This window comes from Erinaceus europaeus, chromosome 13 (genome assembly GCF_950295315.1).
Source record: "Erinaceus europaeus chromosome 13, mEriEur2.1, whole genome shotgun sequence".
Classification (NCBI taxonomy): domain Eukaryota; kingdom Metazoa; phylum Chordata; class Mammalia; order Eulipotyphla; family Erinaceidae; genus Erinaceus; species Erinaceus europaeus.
This window is the reverse complement of record NC_080174.1, coordinates 35401584-35414479: the sequence shown is the minus strand read 5'-3', so window position 1 is coordinate 35414479 and position 12896 is coordinate 35401584. Positions and strand designations below refer to the sequence as shown.

Sequence of the window (12896 nt, the reverse complement as noted above, 5' to 3'; positions counted from 1 at the left end):
CAAATACTTTTATATCATATAGTTTAGCCTCTTAGACTTTTTTCACTTTTTGCCTTATAAAGGCAAATACTTTTATATCATATAGTTTAGCCTCTTAGACTTTTTTCACTTATCAGCATGCGTTAAGCATCCATCTCTGTCCTTGTATGGTTTGATAACTCCTGTCTTTATTACTGTATAAAAATATAATACATTTACATCATCTTATAAAGGTACCAATTTGTTCATTCATTTGTTAAAGGACCTACATTTGCCGCCAGTTTTGGGTGTTTGTGAATAGTTACTGTAATTATTTTCATGCACATTTTTACGTGACACAAGTTTTTACATCAATTTTATGTGTAACTGAGAATATAATTGTTAGACCATATGTTTTGCTTTATAAGAAACTACCAACCTGTCTTCTACAGTTGCTGTACCATTCTGCATTCCCATCAACACTGAGTAAGAATACCTGTTGATTTTTTTCACTCTCACCAGAAATTTCTAGTTTGATTTTGGAATATTAGCCATTCTAGTTAGATAGTACATTATTGGTTTAATTTGCATTTATGTAATGACAAATGATACTGTGTCTTTGCATATGCATACTGACTGTCTTTATCTATGGTGAGACAGCCATTTAGATTCTTACTTATTTCATTTATTTGTTTATTTTTGCCACCAGGGTTATCAGTGGGGGTGAATTCATGGCTCCCAGCAGCCATTATTTTTCTTTTTCTTCACTTCTTTTCTTTTTTCCTCATCTACTTTTATTATAATAGATAGGACAGAGGGAAATTGAGAGGGGAGGAGGTGAAAGTGATACAGATCTACTTCACCACTTGTGAAACTTCCCCCCCCTGCAGGTAGGGGACAGGGATTCAAACCTAGGTCCTTGGCTTATGGTAAATTGTACAACACTAAACCTTGTGTACCACCATCTGGCTCCATTTTACCCATTTCTTAGTTGTTAAATTTTAATAGTTTTTGTATGTTACATTTTATGGTAAAATGCATCTCCAGCCCCATTTACTTTGAATACAGATTCTTTACTAGATACAAGAAGTGCAGATGTGTTTTTTCATTCTATGGCTTGTTCTTTTCTCTTGTCTCTTTTTTTCCTTTTGCCACCAGAGCTATTGCTCAGTTTTGGTGCCTGTACAACAAATTGACCACTCCTTGCATTCGCTTTTTTTCTTTTTGATTTGATATAGACAGAGAGTGGTTAGACATTTGCAACACTGATCGGTTGTTCATGAAGCTTTCCTCCTGCAGTACTGTGACCTTTGATCCCTGGTTTTTGTTCATGGTAATGTGTGCACTCTACTTGGTGCACCACTGTCTCCAACTTCCTACATCTTGTTTGTCCTTATTCTTAATGATATCTTTTACAGAACATAAGAAGAACTAACTTATTTTTTTTGTTGTTTCTTGGATCATAATTTTTGTTTCTCATCTAAAAACTTGTCATATCTATAGATTTTTAGTTTTACATTTAGGGCTGTGATTCATTTTTGAGGTATTTCAGTTACTGAGAATGTAATTGTTAGACCATATGTCTTTTTTTTTTAATTTATTTATAAAAAATACTGACAAGGCCGTAGGATAAGAAGGGTACAGTTCCACAGTTTCCACTACCAGAGTTCCGTATCCCATCCCCTCCCTTGAAAGCTTTCCTATTCTTTATCTTTCTTGGAGCATGGACGCAGGATCATTATGGAGTGCCAAAGGTGGAAGGTCTGGCTTCTGTAATTGCTTCTCCGCTGAATATGGGCATTGGCAGGTTGAACCATACTCCCAGCCTGTCTCTGTCTTTCCATAGTGGGGCAGGGCTTTATAGAGATGAGGGTCCAGGGTACATTGGTGAGGTCCTGTGTCTGGGGAAGTCAGTTTGGCATCATGGTAGCATGATGCCAACTTGGTAGCTGTGTGCTGGAGCTGAGGAGACCATATGTCTTTTTAAAAAAGAGTCTGTCCAGGCTCTTCAGTAGTTGCATATTTTTCAGTACAATTTCAAGACAGGATTCTTAATTCATTTTATGACTTTCAGGTTTATACCTGTCTAATGTGCAATAGTCCTGCTTCACTGGCCTTCCTATTTCTATATTAGGATCATTTGCAATTGCATATATGATTTTTTTATCAGCTCACTAGTCCTGCCTTATATCTTAAACCTTGGAGTAGTATTTTTTCCCTAGAGCTGTATTTCAAAGGAAATTTCTAAAACTCAAGCCTTTCCATAATACTTATAAGGCCTTCAGAGTTTTATAAGAAAATAAATCTATGTTTCTGTAATAAACTTTGTATTCTAAAATGGACATGCTGCCTGGTTTACTAGATAACTAGCACTCATAAGATGTAATCTATACTAAAGGGAGAACAGGTGAGGGGAGAGAACAAGTAGTAACGAATACTTTCCAGGTGAATAGAACAGATCTGCTGCATTTGTTTTTATTCTCTCTCCTGTCTCTCTCTTCTCTCTCTCTCTCTGTGTGAGTGTTATCTATTAATATATAGAAAAATGCAAAAAATCATTGTGCAGCCTATTTAAGTTTATTGACAGTTCTTGTTTGAACATTTCTGTTCAATTTTAATAACATTGTATTGAAGCTGTAGATTTCTTTTTTTAAATTTTTTTCAAAGCATTTATTTATTCCCTTTTGTTGCCCTTGTTTTTATTGTTGTAGTTATTGTTGTTATTGATGTCATTATTGTTGGATGGGACAGAGAGAAATGGAGAGAGGAGGGGAAGACAGAGGGGGAGAGAAAGATAGACACCTGCAGACCTGCCTCACCGCTTGTGAAGCGACTTCCCTGCAGGTGGGGAGCTGGGGGTGCGAAACATGATCCTTCCACCAGTATTTGCATTTTGCGCCATGTGTGCTTAACCTGCTGAGCTACCACCCGACTCCCGAACCTGTAGATTTCTTTGGTTAGACACCTGGATATTGTCTTCCAATCCCCAAACACAAGGACCTTTCTTTTTTCGTTTTTTATTTTTTTAGTTGCCACCAGGATTATCACTGGGGCTTGGTGACTACAAATTCACTGTTCCCTGTGACCATTTTTTTTTCTTTTTCCTCCCTCATCCTTGCTTTATTTTTTCCCCCTCCTTTTTACTTGATAGGATGAGGGGTGGGGGGTGGAGCGATAGAGAGAGAAAGAGAGGCTCCTGCTGGAGCCCTGCTTAATTCCTCATAGAGCAGGGAAGTTTTTTGTGGGGGCTTGAGCCCAGGTTCTTGTGCATGGTAATGTTTATACTCAGGTGTCATTGCTCAGACCCTTTATTTATGTCTTTAATTTCATTAAGCTAATTGTATTTTATAACAAAAAAGTGATGCAGGTTCATGTAATATATATGATGAGGATTTTGAATTTTACCCTTTGTAGGTAAGGGAAACCTGTGGAAACTCTTAAACTGGGAGAGGACAATTCAGGGTTTGTTGGGTCCTACTGGAAATGTGATGGGATGTAAAAGTAGATGCCCATATCCAGTGGAGAAGCAACTATAGAAGCCAGACCTTCCACCTTCTGCACTCCATAGTGATACTGTGTCCATATTCCCAGAGGATGGGATGGGATATGGAACTCTGGTGATGGGAATTGTGTGGAATTGTACTCTTCTTATCCAACAGACTTGTCAATCATTATTAAATCAGTAAAATATATACATATGTATTCAAATTTTTAAAAATGATTAGATACAGGTGACCAGTGCACATGCTATAAGATGGTCAGATAGATTAGTAATTTAGATTGGGAGTGGGGCAATGAATGGTGAGAGTAGAGATGGAGAAAAGTGAATAGGATTAAGCAGGGGTTAGAAGTAACAGAATTAAATGGTGGGTTGGATGTATGTATGAGGAGATGAGAACTATTTTGAAAGCTAACTCTCGGGTTTCTGACTTGAGCAAACAAAGTGAATGGAGAGAACATGTATCATTGTGATACAGAAATTTTTGTATGCAAAGTTTGAAACATCTACATGGAGGGGATGGGGCGGTAGTGCACTCGGTTAAGCACACACAGTACAAAGCACAAGGATCCTGATTTGAGCCACTGACTCCCCACCTGCAGCAGGGGTCGCTTCACAAGCCTCAAGGCAGGTCTGTAGGTGTCTGTCTTTCTCTCCCCCTCTCTGTCTTTCCCTTCCCTCTCAGTTACTCTGCCCTATCCAATAAAAAAGGGAAATAAAGGCCATCAGGAGCAGTAGATTTGTAGTGCTGGCACCAAGCCTCCAGAGATAACCCTGAAGGCAAAAAAAAAAAAATGGAAAAGAAAAATATATCTACTTGGAGATGCCACAAAGGTAATAGAAATATGCACCCAGTAACTAAGTGAATTCTACTTAGGAGGAATCCAAGAACTACTATTAAGTTTTTGTTACATAGTACATTGCTTAGTGGTTTATCACAAAAATTCATCTTATGAGGACGACCAGCAAAAGAACTCACCTGGTTAGTGTGCTGCTTTGCTATGTGTGGGTGTGACCCAGGTTCGAGCCCAGATCCCAGCACATTGAAGGAAGTTTTGGCACTGGTTTCTCACTGTTTGAATGTCTATCATCCTGTCTCTATCTGAGACAACAAAAAAAAAATCAACTTATTAAAGTGAGTATAGGGTATAAGAACTTGTGTTTTTGATATGAGAAGAAAGCTATTACTATTTAACTGTACTGACAGAATGTCATTCATTTACAATAAGTACCACTTCATACAGTAAAAAATGTAATAAAGTCTTCTTTCCTGTTGAAATCTATAAGTACAGAGAAAATATATTAAAAGACTATGCAAATTAAGTTGAATTTTTTAAAACTTTTCTCATTGGGAATGGGAAAAGCAGAGCAGGAGTGACATATTGGTGTGACTAGCTATCGAAAGATAAGACTGTAAAATAAACTAGTTTTCATGCCTAGTAATCACTAAAACAGATACTCTTTGGCTTGGTAACCTGCAAGAAAAAAAACATGCCCTAAATTATAGATGAGAAAGATGCAAAATAATGGGAAAATGGAATCAGTAGAAGAAAAAAAATATGGAGAAAGAAAGAAAATATGGAAAAGAAAGGGAGTGGTATATGTCAGTTTTCAATACTGTTTTTTTCCACCTGGGCTACTACTGGGACTCAGTGCTTACTTGACTCCACTGTTCCTTTTGGCTTTTTCTTTTTCTTATAGAGGGTGAGAAACAGAATGATGGGTGTGGGGGGCGAGAGAGAGCACAAAGGGGACCTGCAGCACTGCTCCATGGCTCATGAAGCTTCTCCCTTGCATGTGGGAAACAGGGACTCAAACCCAAGTCCTCCTCTGTAGTAATATGTGCATTTTTAATAATTTCTATGTTGTAGAAAATTACCTACTTCTGATCTATTTGACTTAAGAACTTTATAGTACTTAATTTCTTTTAAATGCTAATGCTGCTTCATAACTCTTTTCTGCTATAAAGTGTCATTCAAAGTAGAAGTAGACTTAGTAGTCAAATGAAAAGTAAAAATCTGAAAGTCAGAAGACCCCAGTCCAGTTCTTTGTTCTGGCATAAACCAGCTTTATGACTCTCAAGTGTCAGTTGCCTTCTGTGAGCCTCAGTTTACTCATCTAGCTAATGGTGGAGCTGGACAAAATGATCTGTAAAGTCTTATTTGCATTATGTCTTCGAAACCAGTTTCACTTTTAAGTGTTGCCAATGACTTGTCATCATTTTAAAAGTACACCTATGTCTTCTAATGACATATTCTCCTATATATTGAGTTGGCATAGAAATTATTTTGCACAGTTTACCATTCTAAGTTGTTACATACTACTATTTGAGATTATAGTAACTAATACCATTTTAGGATTGTCATCAGTTCTGTTAAATACTTTTACCTTTATATTGTTACTTTCTCCTAATCTTTCAGAGTTTGATTATAGTTTCTATAAGAGTGTTTAAAATAATTCCTAGACATTTTCTGAAGAGTCTTCTTTTAAGAGACTGTTTTATTAGAAAAGCAAAGCTATCCCCCTCAAAGTTTATGATTTATTCTTAGTCAAAATGACCTTAATTTTTTTAGATTTGACTTTGTCAGTAAATTGAACAGTGAAAAAATATTGACACTGTAATTGTCCTAATAATATCATAAGATATTTAAAACAAAAAGTAATGCCCTGAATATTGGTTAAACATAAACTCAGAAGCACCAGAATTTATGCATTGACTTTCTTCTTCTTTTTTTTATAAAAATAAAGTCCTTTATTTGAAACTTTGCCCACATCAGTTGCTTTATCAGTTTTTTTATTTTTTATTTTAAAAAACGATAAATTAACAAAACCATAGGGTAGGAGGGGTACAACTCCACACAGTTCCCACCACCCAATCTCCATATCCCATCCCCTCCCCTGATAGCTTTCCCATTCTCTATCCATCTGGGAGCATGGACCCAGGGTCCTTGTGGGTTGCAGAAGGTGGAAGGTCTGGCTTCTGTAATTGCTTCCCCGCTGAACATGGGCGTTGACTGGTTGGTCCATACTCCCAGTCTGCCTCTTTCTTTCCCTATTAGGGTGGGTCTCTGGGGAAGCGGAGCTCCAGGACACATTGGTGGGGTCTTCAGTCCAGGGAAGCCTGGCCGGCATCCTGATGGCATCTGGAACCTGGTGGCTGAAAAAAGAGTTAACATATAAAGCCAAACAAATTGTTGAGCAATCATGGACCTAAAGGTTGGAATACTGGAGAGGAAGTGTTGGTGGGGTACTCACTGCAAACTCTACTGTACCTCTGCTTTCAGGTATATATTTGGCAGTAGTTTATGGATACATGTGAATATAAGCTCTCTCACAGAACCTGGTGTATATGTAGGTTTTGGGACTTTGTTAGAAAGTGATCCACCTGGGATGGAATTACTATGAAAGGAAAGGTCTCACCTGAGTAATGAAGCTGAAGGGTTGTCATTCCACACGTGAAGTCTCTGGACACAGTCTGAGGTGAAGCATGTTGAGGTGGCAATCATTGCTTTGATTAGGTTGTGATCAGCAGATGCAATCTTATTTGATATGGATTGGGAGAGGTATGTGGGAAAGTGGGCCCTATCCTGAGGTTCCAGGACTGGGAGAAATACGGGCTCTATAGTGGAGATGTGAGGTTCCTGCTGTCTTAGGGTTCAAAAAGACAATGGATAGTTAATGTTATCATCACATTATTTGGTAATTGGATTAACTTTGAAAAGTCCTTTTGTTAGGGTTTGCTGTGTCATTTTTGCTGGGCTGGCTTCGCGGGCGGGAGACAGAGACGACCAGTGACTCATGGCTGCACTGAGAACGAAGTTCAATCTTTATTCACGAGCGGGGATGCGGTTCAACAAACTGATCTAATGTAATCACAACCCAATTGTGTCCTGCATCTCTCTCCTCCGGCGAAGAGTCAGGAACCAAGGAAAATATGTACAATAGGGGGTGGGCAGAAGGAAGAAGCCCAAACCAGCGATGACTAAACCAAATGTCCGCCGGGGGGGGGGGGGGGGGGGGCGGAACCAAACCAATATCCCAAAGGCAGGGGGTGCCCAGCCAATAGTGGACGTGCAAACAGAGCACATAGCAAGCAACACAAGCGAACCCAATGTGATGATGAAAACAGGAGGCTTCAGAAGCATACCAACAATTCCCCCTTTTCTTTTTAACTAATGGCCATACTATCAAGAGTGTGGGGTGAAAAGAAACCTGTATCGTACAGGCATTTTCAAAAAAAACTGTCACAAGACTTGGAGGAACAAGTAAGAGAGCAGCAAGAACCAGTGTGATGCCAAGGGAAGGCCTGAGGGTGCTGTTTCTTGCCTCTGTGGGCAAGGCCTGTCTGGTTAAAGAACATTTCCTGCCTCCATGGGCATCTCTTGTCTTTGGGGGCGCTTCATGCCTCAACGTGCGTTTCCTGCCTCTGTAGGCATCTCTTGCCTCTGGGGGGCGTTTCATGCCTCAACAGGCGTTTCCTGCCTCTGTGGGCATTATCTAGCAAGGAGGGGGGAGGTGGCCTATAGAGTCCCAAGGCAACTGGCTGCAGTCAGTCTTTGAGAAACCCAGCAGAGTAAAGGGAAGCTGCTATAGAGTTGTGTACCAGTAAGTCCGATAGAAGTGCCAGTCCAAAGTAGATGACCACGGAAGAAATGCCAGGGGGTGAAATGATGCATATCTATCTCCATCAGGAATGTCAGCCACCGGAATTCTGCTTTTCTGTAGAGAGTGAGCTGGAACTGCCAAAACGTGACAGGCAAAGCAGAAGCAGGAAGTGCAGACAGGCAGTAAGAAAGTTCTGTCCTTGGAGTCTGTGAATCGGGTTCTTCAATTCGCATCAAGTGATATCACTGGTTTTGTGGGGGTGCGTTGTCCGGAGGTGGCCTCTTGCCCAGCTTCACCTCTAGGAAGTGCAGGAGTGCGATCACTGCACGGATGTCTGTGTATTCTAGCTCCTCTGCTGTCAGAGCTGAGCTGGGGATCTCGGCCAGGGAGCCCGGTTCCAGTAGGGAGCCCACGGTCACCAGGGGTCCGGGATCTGCCCAGACATCATAGCAGGAGGGTGGGTGGGCCAGCCATCTAGAAGGCGTGGGCTGAGGTGCCACGGGGCGGGGCCCATGATGGGCCGCAGCCCTGCCCACCGCCCTATTCCCTGCAGCCGAGCAGCATGGAGCAAGCCCACGCCCAGCATCCCGTGCCTCACAGTGACGAGCACACTCCGGCAGGCGGGTGGCAGGCGGAAACCAAAGTGTGGCCCAGAATGAAATGTTCCAGAGACAGAATAACTGTCTCATGAAGAAAGGGTAGAGGCTTTTGGAAACCTCTCCATAAGTAGAAAGGCAGGCCATGGTGGCTTTACTTATCTGGTCTCCTTTGGTCTGTTGCATGTGTGTGGAGCCGAGATTCTTGTCCCTGTTCGGGTGCCATTTTGTCGTTTTTGCTGGGCTGGCTTTGTGAGTGGGAGACAGATGACCAGGGACTCATGGCTGAGCTGAGAACAAAGTTCAATCTTTATTCATGAACGGGGATGCAGTTCAGCAAACTAATCTAATTTAATCACAACCCAATTCTGTCCTGCATCTCTCTCCTCTGGGTATGATAGGGTGCGGGGAGAAGGAAGAAGTGCGAACCAGCGATGACTAAACCAAATGTCCCAGAGGCGGGGGTGGGGTGGGGGAGACCAAACCAATATCTTGGAGGCGGGGGGTGCCCAGCCAACAGTGGATGTGCAGACAGAACACATAGCAAGCAACACAAGAGAACCCAATGTGATAATAAAAACAGAGCTTCACAAGCAGAATCCAGAAGCATACCAACATTGCTGTATAGTACCTAGTATCTTATATAGCTGTGCCACTGGTTGCTTCTGATCTACTTGGTCTAGGCTTTTGAGAGAGTCCGCATATCAAATACACAGCCTATATATTAAAAAGACTCAGTCTGTGTTTTAAAAGCTTCGAGACATACAATTAATTTTCCCCCATATTAACTAGTGATTTATATGACTACACTTTAATAGGAGTGTACATAAATACCATTCCCACCACCAAAAGACTGTGTCCCATCCCACCCACCGACCCCCATCCCCCACCGGCCCAGGAAGCTGCATGTCTGCCCCTCACCACAGGGTTTTTACTTTGGTGCCCTACTTTCAATTTAGTCAGATCCTGCTTTTAGTTTCCCTTTCAGATCTTCTTTCTCAACTTCTGTTGATGAGTGGGATCATCCCAGACTCATCTTTATCTTTCTGACTTAGCTCACTTAACATAATTCCTTCTAGCTCTGTCCAAGATGGGTCAGAGAAGGTGGGTTCATTGTTCTTGATAGCTGCATAGTATTCCATTCTGTATATATATCACAGCTTTCTCAGCCACTCATTTGTTGTTGAGTACCTGGGTTGCTTCCAGGTTTTAGCTATTATGAATTGTGCTGCTATGAACATAGGTGTACACATATCTTTTTGGTTGGGTGTTACGGAGTCCTTGGGGTATAACCCCAGGAGAGGAATTACTGGATCATATGGAAGGTCCATGTCTAGCCTTCTGAGAGTTTTCCAGACTGCTCTCCACAGAGGCTGGACCAATTTACATTCACACCAGCAATTTCAAATGAGTTCCTCTGTCCCCACAGCCTCTCCAGCATTTGTTGTTGCTGTCCTTTTTGATATTTGCCATTCTCACAGGAGTGAGATAGTATCTCAGTGTTGCCTTAATTTGCATTTCTCTGACAATCAGTGACCTGGAGCAGTTTTTCCTATGTTTGTTAGCTTTTTGGATCTCCTCTAAGGTGAATGTTTTGTTCATATCCTCTGTCCATTTTTGGATGGGGTCATTTGCTTTTTTGGTGCTAAGTTTGTTGAGCTCTTTGTATATTTTGGTGATTAGTTTCTTGTCTGATGTATGGCATGTGAAGATCTTCTCCCATTCTGTGAGGGGTCTCTTTGTTTATTTAATAGTTTCTTTGGATGTGCAGAAGCTCTTCAATTTGATGTAGTCCCATTGGTTTGCTTCTGCTTTAGTCTTTCTTGCAACTGGGTTTATTTCATCAAAGATGTCCTTGAGGTGAGAAACTGTTTTACCAATGTTTTCCTCTAAGTATTTGATTGTTTCTGGTCTAACATCCAGGTTTTGATCCATTTGGAGTTGATTTTTGTTTCTGGCAAGATAAAGTGGTTCAATTTCATTCTTCTGCATGTTACAACCCAATTTTCCCAGCACCATTTATTGAAGAGAGTCTCCTTCCATTTAATGCTTTGGGCCCCTTCACAAAGATTAGATGTCCATAGGTGTGGGGATTTAGGTCTGGGCTTTGAATTCTGTTCCACTGGTCTGTGTGCCTGTTTTTGTTCCAGTACCATGCTGTTTTGATGATGATGGCTTTATAATATAGTTTGAGATCTGGGAGTGTGATGCCTCCATTTCTGTTTCTTTTCCTCAAGATGGTTTTGGCAAGTCTAGGTGTTTTCTGGTTCCAGATAAATGATTGTAGTTTTTGTTCTATTCTCTTAAAGAAGCTTGGTAGAACTTTGATGGGTATTGCATTAAATTTGTATATGGCTCTGGGGAGAATATTCATTTTGATGATATTTATTCTTCCAATCCATGAGCATGGGATGTCTTTCCATTTCTTCGTATCAGTTTCTATTTCCTTGAGTAGCGACTCATAGTTTTCAGTATCAGGTCTTTCACGTCTAGGTATTTTATTGATTTCGCTGAAACAGTACATGGGAGTGATTTCTGGATGTCTTCTTCAGATTTAGTGTTTGCATAAAGAAATGCCACTGATTTTTGTACATTGATTTTGTAGCCTGACACCTTGCTATATTGCCTAATAACTTCCAGGAGTTTTCTGCTGGATTCTTTAGGTTTTTCTATGTATACTTCATATCATCTGCAAGTAGTGAGAGCTTGACTTCTTCCCTTCCAATCTGTATTCCTTTGATTTCTTTCTCTTGCCTGATTGCTATGGCAAGAACTTCCAATACTATGTTGAAGAGTAATGGTGACAGTGGACAGCCCTGTCTAGTCCCCAATCTGAGGGGGAATGCTTTCAGCTTCTGTCCATTGAGTATGATGTTGGCTGTAGGTTTGCTATATATGGATTCTACTATCTTGAGGAATTTCCCATCTATTCCCATTTTTTGTAGAGTTTTGGGCATGAATGGGTGTTAGATTTTGTCAGAGGCTTTCTCTGCATCTATTGAGATAATCATGTGGTTTTTGGCTTTGCTTTTATTGATGTGGTTAATGACATTTATTGACTTACAGATGTTGAACCAGCCTTGCATTCCTGGGATGAATCCCACTTGGTCGTGATGAACAATTTTTTTGATATGCTGGCCAAGATCTTGTTTAATATTTTGGCATCTATGTTCATCAGAGATATTGGTCTGTAGTTTTCCTTTTTTGTTGTGTCCCTATCTGCTTTTGGTATCAGGGTGATGTTGGCTTCATAGAAGGTGGAAGGGAGTATTCCTGTTTCTTCAGTCTTATGGAAAAGCTTAAGAAGTATGCGTACTAACTGTTTCCTGAAAGTTTTGTAATGCATTGACTTTCATTTGTTTTTATATGCCTTTTGGATTGCTTATAAAGAGTAAAGATAGATCACATTTCATGAAAATGATTAAAAGTGGAATCCTATGTATAAAAGTATATACGCTCATGGTTTCAGTACTGATAGTCATAATATACAGTGTACCTGAAAATCTTTTCATATTAGAATACAGTTAAATTAAAAAAAGAGGAAGAATATTTAAGAGCAAAGGATAAATAAGAAAGAAAAGGGCCAGCATGATAGCTTGCCTGGGAAAGCACCTGGTTTGCCATGTACACAATTTGGGTTTGAGCCTGGCCCCCACAACACTAGAAGAAACTTCTGTGCTGTGGTGTCTTCACACCCTCCCCCCAGTATTTGTCTCTTTCTGGATAAAGTAAGTGCAGAGAAGTGAAACCCTGACAGTGACAAAGGGGAGGAGAGTGGGGAAGCATATCTCATTTTCTACCTCCTAACCCACCAGTTACTTACTAGACATTTATTCCAATCTGTTCACAAATAAATTGTGTATATTTCTCATAAGGCATTTACAGTGTTACTAGTGAAAGGTTTAGGCTAGCTATCACCAAATACATTTTTTAGAAATGATTTTCATTCTAGGGAAAAGTTTAAACTGGCACTCATTAAAATTAAAAATTTCCTTACATGCACTGGGAAATTCAAGGGTTTGAATAGGATAAAATTGTATTGTGCCCCTCATCTTGGATGAAGACATCAGGTTAACTAAAATAAGCTAAAAAGAGAAGAGCAAATAACTAATAATCTCACTTATATGTGGAACCTAAAAAATAAGGACAGAACGAGAAAACACTAAGTAAATTTTGCTGGGTGTGGCATCTTGCATCAGAGCAAAGGACTCTGGGAAAGAAAAGGGAGGAAGGGGTAC

General features: G+C 40.4%; 1 protein-coding gene across 1 annotated transcript in view; it reads left to right on the top strand.

The window, feature by feature from the left end:
- Positions 1 to 12896, top strand: part of ZNF292 (zinc finger protein 292) — a 75019-nt gene that overhangs the window by 39675 nt on the left and 22448 nt on the right. The window lies entirely within an intron of this gene.